We start from the raw sequence: 9,551 nt of genomic DNA on the forward strand, positions 1-9,551 counted from the left end.
TACATTTATAACAATTTCAATATATTTTTGTTAAATTTACTACTCTAATAATTTTTATAATTACATTATTATAAAATAAAAAAGTCTAAAAAAACTCAATGAAGTTTGGTGTTTAAAATAATGAATTTCTTACACAAGTTTTTAAAACAAATAAATCCTTAGACATTTCAAAACCTGTTAAATAACTTTTTGGAGTTTCTAAAACATGTTAGATACATTCTTATGACCTATACAACTGGTTAATATGATAAAATAATGAAAAAAAAATATGAAAAAAGCCAATGAGTTATTTAACATGTTTTGCAATGTCCAAAAACTTATTTGTTCCAAAAAATTATCTAAGTTTTTTTAGACTTTTTTCATTATAAAATATAGATAAAATCATATATATATATATATATTATTTATTTATTAATTAGTAATTATACAAATTTATTTGCTTATTTATAAATTAAACTCATCAAAATTAATTTTGAAATTATTAGTTTAAAGTTCTAATGTCAATATTAAATTATATATATATTTTATAATTATTTTTTATTAAATATAATAATAGAACAAAAAATGAGACAAAAACTTGGGTTTTTTTATATCAAAAAACCGTGACTGAACAAAAACATCTGATCATAACAGAGATTTTTAGAGGTCCGTTTGAGAGAAATGTGTCAAATACATGTGATGTGGATGCTCAAACTTCTCTCTCCTACTTTTTCTATTTAAAAAAGTATTGGAGTAAAAAAGAGGACCGAAAATTTTAAAATCTCACATTTTCCTTCGTTTTAGAGAATCTATTAAAGATGTTCTTACCCACTCTCTCTTGCTTTTTCAATTTGCGCAAAATTTTTGGGTAAAAAAGCAACTCAGAATTTCATTATTTTCCATTTTAAAAAATATGTTGGAGATGTTCTCAGGGACTTAATTATTTGAGAATTCTATATATTGTGAGAATTATTATCGTAATATATTGTTTCATATGGTTATTTCAATCTAAAGCTAAAATTTAATATATTGATCAATATATATTTGTTTCATAACGTGATTGTTTCATATGTATTCGATTCACAATGTAAAACTTTTTAGTTGTATTTTTTGTTTTGCAAACACATAAAAAAATATGCATAACAAATACATGTTAATCAATATATTAAATCCAAGTCATAGATGGAAAAAAAACATGTGAAATATCACATGATGCACCGGTTCTCAAAGTTATCATAATTTTATATGTTCTCAAATAATAAAATATTGTTTTAATTGTCATCAAAACATTTAATTTGACATTTATAAAAATCACTAATGTTTCATTTTTTATCTTAGTCGATATTATAATACGGTTTTATGTGCTTTTAGAAAAACGATAATGTTTTTACTTTTGAATAAAATATAAAATATGAAGATCTTAGAGGAACGCAAGCGTTTTTCACAGAAGAGGTGGTACAGAACGAACTATAATAATAGAAATTTGAAAAAAATATGTTGATATTAGTATCAAACTTACCATTTAAAACTTCTCCTTTTTTGTGTGCAATTTCTTGAATTCATTTTTTTTCATTATAATTTGATTTAGATTTAGTAACAAAGTTATTTCTTTTTGGTTTAATAATATAATTTTTTATAAAGATAATAATTAAGTATATTGTTATAACTCAATGATTATTCTAATTATATTTTAGATTTTTATATTTAAAATGAGATTACTTTTATTTGTTTACGTTTATCTGCAGTTAGATACACAAATTCAAACATGTAATTTTAATAAGTTGTACTTACGTACAATTTACTTGTAATCTTAAATTTTAATTCGTATACATCAATAAACAATATTTCATTCATAAAAAATGGTTTTTAAAAGTTTTTGTCAAATGTTTTATATATATACTAGAATGGTACTCGCGCAATGCAACGAGATACATCTTCATTTTAATGTTTTGTTTTGTTTTTTGTCTCTCTTGATATATATTATGATTTGTAGTTTTGATCAAGATAATGTTTTTACTTTTGAATAAAAATAAATTTGAAGATATCATAAACTTTTGAAAAAATATATCGATATTAATATCAAATTAACTATTTAAAAGTTCTCGTTTTTTGTACAATTTCTAGAATTCAATTTTTTATTTTAATTTAATTTAGGTATAATAACGAAGTAATTTATTTTTGGCTTAAGAATATTTTTTATAAAGATAATGATTCTGTTATAACTAAATAATTATCTTAATTATATTTTAGATTTTTTATATTTAAAATGAGATGTTTATCCAGTATTTGATTATGTTTATCTGCAGTTAGTTATACAAATTCAATAATGGAGCTTTAATAAGTTGTACTTGTGCACAGTTTATTTGTAATCTTAAATTTTAAGTAATATGAATTAATAAACAGTACTTCATGCATAAAAAATTATTTTTAAGAGTTTTTGTCAAATACTTTATAATATAGTGTATATATATATAAATATATGTATATATATAAGGGTTTAATCAAATGAGAACTGTGTAGTTTATGATAACTGTGAGATCTAATATGAACCAATCATTTAAGATTATTATTATCATAGTTTAAATACACGAAGGGTAATTTAGTAAAAAAAATTGACAACTCATCAAATTATTAACACTCTCACATTTCTCTCATACGATTCACCGTATTCTCTCACATGATTATCATCTTATTGGTGTCAGATCTAGAGGTTGACAACATGGATGGGGGTGAAGTAAACGGCGACCCCATCAATTGAGTTGGAGTTAAAGATATGGACGAAAAGAATAAAGCGATGCCATCTGTATAGATTTGGTTTCGTTTTGACGAAAAAAATAAACCACATCAGTTTTTATTTTTGGTTCTGCACAGATCTGGTTTCACATCGGAGGCGTAACCTAGATCTTGTCGGAGATGTAACACAAATATCGTCAAGGATCTAATGCAAATCTTCTCAGAGATGTAACGCATAAGATGTAACTCCTAGTGCTTCGATGTAAGGTTTTTGTGTGTCATGTTTAGGGGTGGGGAAGTTGTAAAGGTGTTCATCTTGGTTTATATTGGAATTTGGGGTCATCGATTAAATTTGGATTGTGGGTTTAATTTTGATTTTAGAGTGTAGATGTAACACAATGGTATCATAATGATATCACAATGGTATCACAGTGGGTATAGAATGTATTTTGGGTATCACATTAAGGATCATTTGTATGCATCTTCTTTTAACAATGTCGATGAATTTTAATTAATTATGTATTTAGTACAAATTTATTGTTAATCCGTCAGTAATTTAATCAAATTATTTTCTATTTTTTTAATTTGAAAAATCACAAACATAATATATTTTATTTTAATTAAAATAAATTTCAATAATAATCCTTTTTAATTTTTTTTAAAATTTTTTAATTTAAGAAATCATATACGAAATATATTTATTTTTAATTAAAATAAATTTAATCAATATTCCTTTTTAATTTTTATTTTATTTTATTTTTAGTTTGAGAAATCACTAATAGAATATTTTTTATTTTTTAATTAAAATAAGTTTTTTCAATAATCTTTTTTAAATGTAAGTATTTTGTTTTGTAAATGTAAGTATTTTCTTGATATATTTGTTTTATTTTATAGATGTAAGTAATTTTTTGGTTCGAAAAATATTTAGGGATTTAATCATTCAAAATATGAAAATCCATAGGTATTTTCTAGACTTTTTTTATTATTTTACCATATTAACCAGTTTTATAGGTTATTAGAATGTATCTAATAGGTTTTAAAAAGTTGAAGAAGTTATTTAACAGGTTGTGGAATGTCAAATGATTTATTTGTTCCAAAAAATTGTCAAAACACTTCATCATTCCAAACACTATAGTACATTGAGTTTTTAGACTTTTTTCTTGTTCTTTATAACAATATGCTTTTAATTTTTTTATTAAAACATTGTATTTTGCAAATTTTATTCATTATAACAATTGACAATCCTTTGATTTGAATCAAGATGACATGATACAGATTTCCAAACACTGATGACACGTCATTCTAATTTTTTAATAAATGATAAATAAAAACTGTTATTTTTTAAATAATATCCTCACTTTTCCTCCCGATTATTCATATCCCACATAGATTATATTTTCCATCATTCTTTTTAAAAAAATATTTTCTAAAATAATTCCCTCTTATTAAATTGTAAGGAAATTAAATATTTTAGTGTGACATATATTTTATATTTTAAACAAATACGATTATTTTTCAAAAAAATTATATTTTTTAGCATTTTTTTTAATGTTAACGAAATAAAATGTGTTTTATAAATTTTCTAAATATTGTTATAATAATGAATAATTTAGTTTTTTTTATAAATAATTTCATCACTTTCTCTCCTGATTATTCATATCCCATCTATATTATTTTTTAAAGAGTATGAATTATCTAGAGAGTAAACGAGAAAATTATTTATAAAAATTTGATGGTTTTTTATTTATCTCACATAATCAGAATGAGGTGACATTTTCACGTGAATAATAACATGACATGAAAACTTGAAAACCTATGTCATGACATCTTAATTAAAATAAAAAAAGTTACATATTGCAATAATAAATAAAATTTTCAAAATATGATACTTTAATAAAAAAAACAATTTGAAAGTATATATTGTTATATTAAAGAAAATTGGAAGTACAATATTTTAATAAAAAACAATTTAAAGTATATTGTTATAATAAGATAAAAATGATATTGCAGTAATTTAATAAAAAAACAATTTAAAAGTATATTGTTGTAACAAAGAAAAATGAGAGTACAATATTCTAATAATTTTTTTTTGAAAGTATATTGTTGTAATAAGAAAAAACAATTTAACCATCTGTGTTTTTAATATAAAATTACAATAACGAGGTATATCGAGATGTACCAAATCAATTTCCTTCTAAAGGCACAATTTATATGTGGGAATGAGATTAAAAGTGATCAAGGGTTCAAATATTTTATTACACTTCTCATCATAACTTCCATTTTCATACAATCCTTCGTGTCATATAATATATGATATATATTATAAATATATTAGATATTCATAATACATATTAGATATTAGATAGATGTTATGCATGTTATATAAATACTTATTATAATATATATTATAGCAATATGTAATTGAGTTCACATTATAACAAAATTAGATTTATAGAACTTCGAAAATGTCTTATTAAGGGGTTGTTTGGTAGTTGCTGAATAGTTTGGTACAAAATGATTAAGTGGTCAGAATTATTAAGAGACTCTCATAATATAGTGCAAAACGAAATATAATTGTTTAGTAATTGTTTACAATAAAATTAGAACACTGAATGGTTAAAGAAGACCCATGATGCAAAATCATTCAAAGAATTTTAGAAGCATTAAGAGACAGAGTTTTTTTTGCCAAACAAAGTTCACCTCTTAATGATTCAGAGGTTACCTCTTAATATTAAGAGGTAAACAAATAACCTCTAACTCTACAAGTTACACATTTTTTAAGCTTTACATAACTTAGGGGCCGTTTACCAAATGTTTACTCGGGTAAGCGCTTATCAAGTCATATTCCCTTACCGGATGAATAGGGCAAGGACCAAAAATCTTACCATGCAAGAGCGAATGCATGAACCGAGAGTCTTACCCGGTAAGTGATGACGACGACTCTTACCACGATTAGAGCTTACTGGGTAAATTGTTAGATACGATATCATTTTGGTAGACTAAAATCTTACCCGAGAAGTATGATATAGGGTTGAAATTTACCATTAAGCGCTTACCGGATAAGTGTGTAGGTAAACGGCCCCTTAATAAATTATATTAGTCATAATTCATTTTGACCAAAAACGAATATTCCATAAATAACAGAAGTTACATTATAACACATGAGAAATGACGCATATGTATTTAATGTGTTTTACAGTGTTGTTTCATATGTGAAATGTTTAAGACTTTTTTTCACACACAAAACAAGATTGAATGTTTCATATACGAAACAATGTATAAACAATGCATTCTCACATGTGTTGTCTCACATGTGAAACAACACATGAAAACTGATTTGTAAGTTTGTATAATTTATTAGGTTTGTAAATATTATGTTTCAGATTATTTAAAAAGTAATTGGTTTTACATTTTGAGAACTCGCTCAACAGGCAAATCGGCAAATAAAGGTTAGGCTTTGGCCCACGGCTGCTAGTTCGAGTGTCGCTCAAACTTTATAAATTTTTCCTGGTTGTAATATTCAGGGTCTTATATATTGGATTAGTAGAAGCAGACGTTAGCTTAGTTGAAGTATGCGTAAGCTGACTCAGACACTCACAGTTAATAATTGATGTTTTATTAATCATAACCAAAAAAATGATGAAAAATGGAGAGTCCATACATTACTAAATGAAAGACTTCTGCCTACGGACATTTCCTTGGAAAATCTGTCGTTAAAGAGTGATTCGTCACAAAACCGTCACAAATGTTGATGAGTAATTCAAATCAATCAGTGACAAATGACCCAGGGATTCTCTGGGTCTGGGTGATCCATTAGTATTTTCTCAAAAAGTATCGAATTCTACCAAACTATTGGTGTTCTCTGGATGATCCATCGATGATCACCGACATAAGTTTCCATGGATGATTTTTGTGGATAAAAATCATTCGTCTTGCGGTGATGGTATGTCATGGCTTAAGACTTGTGTCTCACGCCACGTTATGTACGTGGCATGCCATGACCTAATGCACAATTTTTGTAAAACAAGGTTTGATTTTTCTTACTTTTTTAATGTGTTATTTGTTAGTTTATAATGTTTAACCTAATTTAAATTATTTAATATCATTGACTCACTGAGTAATAGTAGAAAATATATGTCTATATGTATAATAACTTACATGATACAAAAATTTGCTGCCATAAGTAACGCCGCGATCTCGCCATGACTCTTAAGACTTGAGGCTTGACCTCGCTGCTACGTCACATTTCACGCCGTTTTAAACCTTGTCTCTAACTATAATATATCATCATTACTGTAAAATTAGAATTAGAGTTAGAGAACTTCAAAAAATTTATAAGCATTTTAATAGATCATTTTATAGAATCAGAAAATAAAGCGTTTTATCTGAAGACATTTTAATAAGTTTATACAATGTTTTTGTATATCATAAAAGGTATTTTTAGGACATTTTATATATATAAAAAAAGAACGTCGTATTAGCTATATTATAGAACACTATTTGAAAAAATGATTCATAAAACAAGTATCCAATAAACAAATGGGTTTATATGGCATTCTCAAAAATGTCGTTAAAATAGTTGATGCAACATTTCATATTAAAAGTGTTTTAAAAGAAATTTATGTTCTAAAAACGTCTTATAAACTTATAACAACGCATTTAGATATGATACATTATTTTTTGGTCTTATAACTTAATTCATATAAAATAGTTTCTTAAGACCCTTAGAAAGTTGTGGCGTCATAAAAACCCATTTTTAATCAAAGTGCATCATTCATATAGATTGAGTTCCAGTGAGAATGAAAATTAACATGAGAAGATAAAAAGAGATCTCCACCATTAGATCAATCATAAATGGAGATCAACAGTGATAAGATGCACCAAAATGCATCAGATCAATTTTCATATCAAACATAATTTATATGATGAAGTGAGATTAGGGCAAATTGCATGAAAAAGTAACGTACTTTGACTTGATTCCTATTTTGGGTAACGTACTTTCAAAACTTACATTTTGGTACCTAAGATGTAAAGTTTTAAACATTTAAGTACCCTGGTAACTGGTTGAAGTATTAACCGATTATCATGCTGATGTGGCGAGTGATGTGGTATCCAAATCGGTATTATTTGCTGACGTGGTCAGTGACGTGGATTTTTTTAAATATAAAATTAGTCTTTTTTTAATCTAATTTTAGTCTTCAAGTGGTTACCCAGGTACTTAAATGTTTAAAAATTTACACATTGGGTACCAAAATGGAAGTTTTGAAAGTACGTTACCCAAAATAGGAATCAAGTTAAAGTACGTTACTTTTTCATGCAATTTGCCCGTGAGATTAAAAATGATCAAGGTCCAAATTTCTTTTTATGTTTCTCATCTTAACGTATAGTCTTACACCATCTTATTACACGTGATTTATTTCATTAACATTTATCACATGATAAAAATTTTATTAAAAAATAAAACGAAATTTCAAAATCTTGTTTCCACACGGTTTCGAAATCATTAACAATACATTCAATAAATTAGATGTTTGAAATTTGTGTCAAATTTTTAAATAAAATGTGAACCTTCGTTTGGCGATTGATATATATTTTGCAAAAAGAAAAAGTTCGGATGAAACATTTAAATACTCGGGTAACCGGTTGAAGACTAAATGTTTAAAACTTTACATCTTAGTCACTAAAATGAAAGTTTTGAAAGTACGTTACCGAAAATAGGAATCAAGATAAAGTACATTACTTTTTCATGTAATTTACACTTGTGAAAATGTGAAAAGTGGACAACATGTTACGTTATACGTGGATATTTCACGTGAACAATGCATGACATGAAAAGGTGTTCGTGTCATGACATCTTAATTCAAATCAAAAGACAACTCATTGCTATAATAAGTATATTTTTCAAAGTACAATGTCTTAATAGAAAATTATTTAAAAGTACATAGTTCTAATAAGAAAAAATAAAAATATAATATGATAATAATTTGTGAAAGTGGATTGTTATTTCGTGTATTTAACTCTTTTTGTAATATATCGAGGTCTTGAAATCTTGTAAAAATTGAAAGACCACAAGTATTTCATTCTAACATTGTATCATTATATGTTAATCTTTAAGGGTAAGTTGAATGCATGTTTATCTATTAATTTTCTCCTCACATACATACATACATACATACATACATACATACATACATACATACATACATACATATATATATTAAAGACTCAGTTTTTACATTTCAATTTATGATTTAACGTGATATTTACACACACATATACACACATATAGAGGCATGATAATTTGTTAATCAAGTAAATAATATTAATTTTGTTAACGGATCTAAGTCTTTCATTTTTTGTAATCAATGATTATGATTAATAAGAGGTTGTAATATAATAAAAAAGGAAATAAATTAAATTAAAAGCATTTTTGGAACAATTTTTTTTCCTTTTGAAGATAATAATAATATTATTTAATGATTTTTAATTTTTGGAAAATATTCATATTTATTTTTGGAAAATAATTAATAAGAATATTTAATGATATTTGTTTAAAAATAAAATCAGAACGTTCATAGGTGAAACCAGAAAGTGAATAAGATAATTAAGAAAGTATGAACATGTTCATAGGTGAAATCAGAATTTCATTAGGTGAAACAATTAAGTAAATATTTATATTATCTTATAAAACATTTGACTAAAACTCTTAAAAACTCTTAAACCCGTTCATCTCTATCCGATTTCATCCCATATCAGAATTCGTGTAACTAACTGCAGATAAACACAATCAAATACAGGATAAACATCTCATTTTAAATATAAAAAATCTAAAATATAAT

Source organism: Cynara cardunculus (assembly GCF_001531365.2).
Source record: "Cynara cardunculus var. scolymus isolate 2C chromosome LG 9, CcrdV1, whole genome shotgun sequence".
NCBI classification, from domain to species: domain Eukaryota; kingdom Viridiplantae; phylum Streptophyta; class Magnoliopsida; order Asterales; family Asteraceae; genus Cynara; species Cynara cardunculus.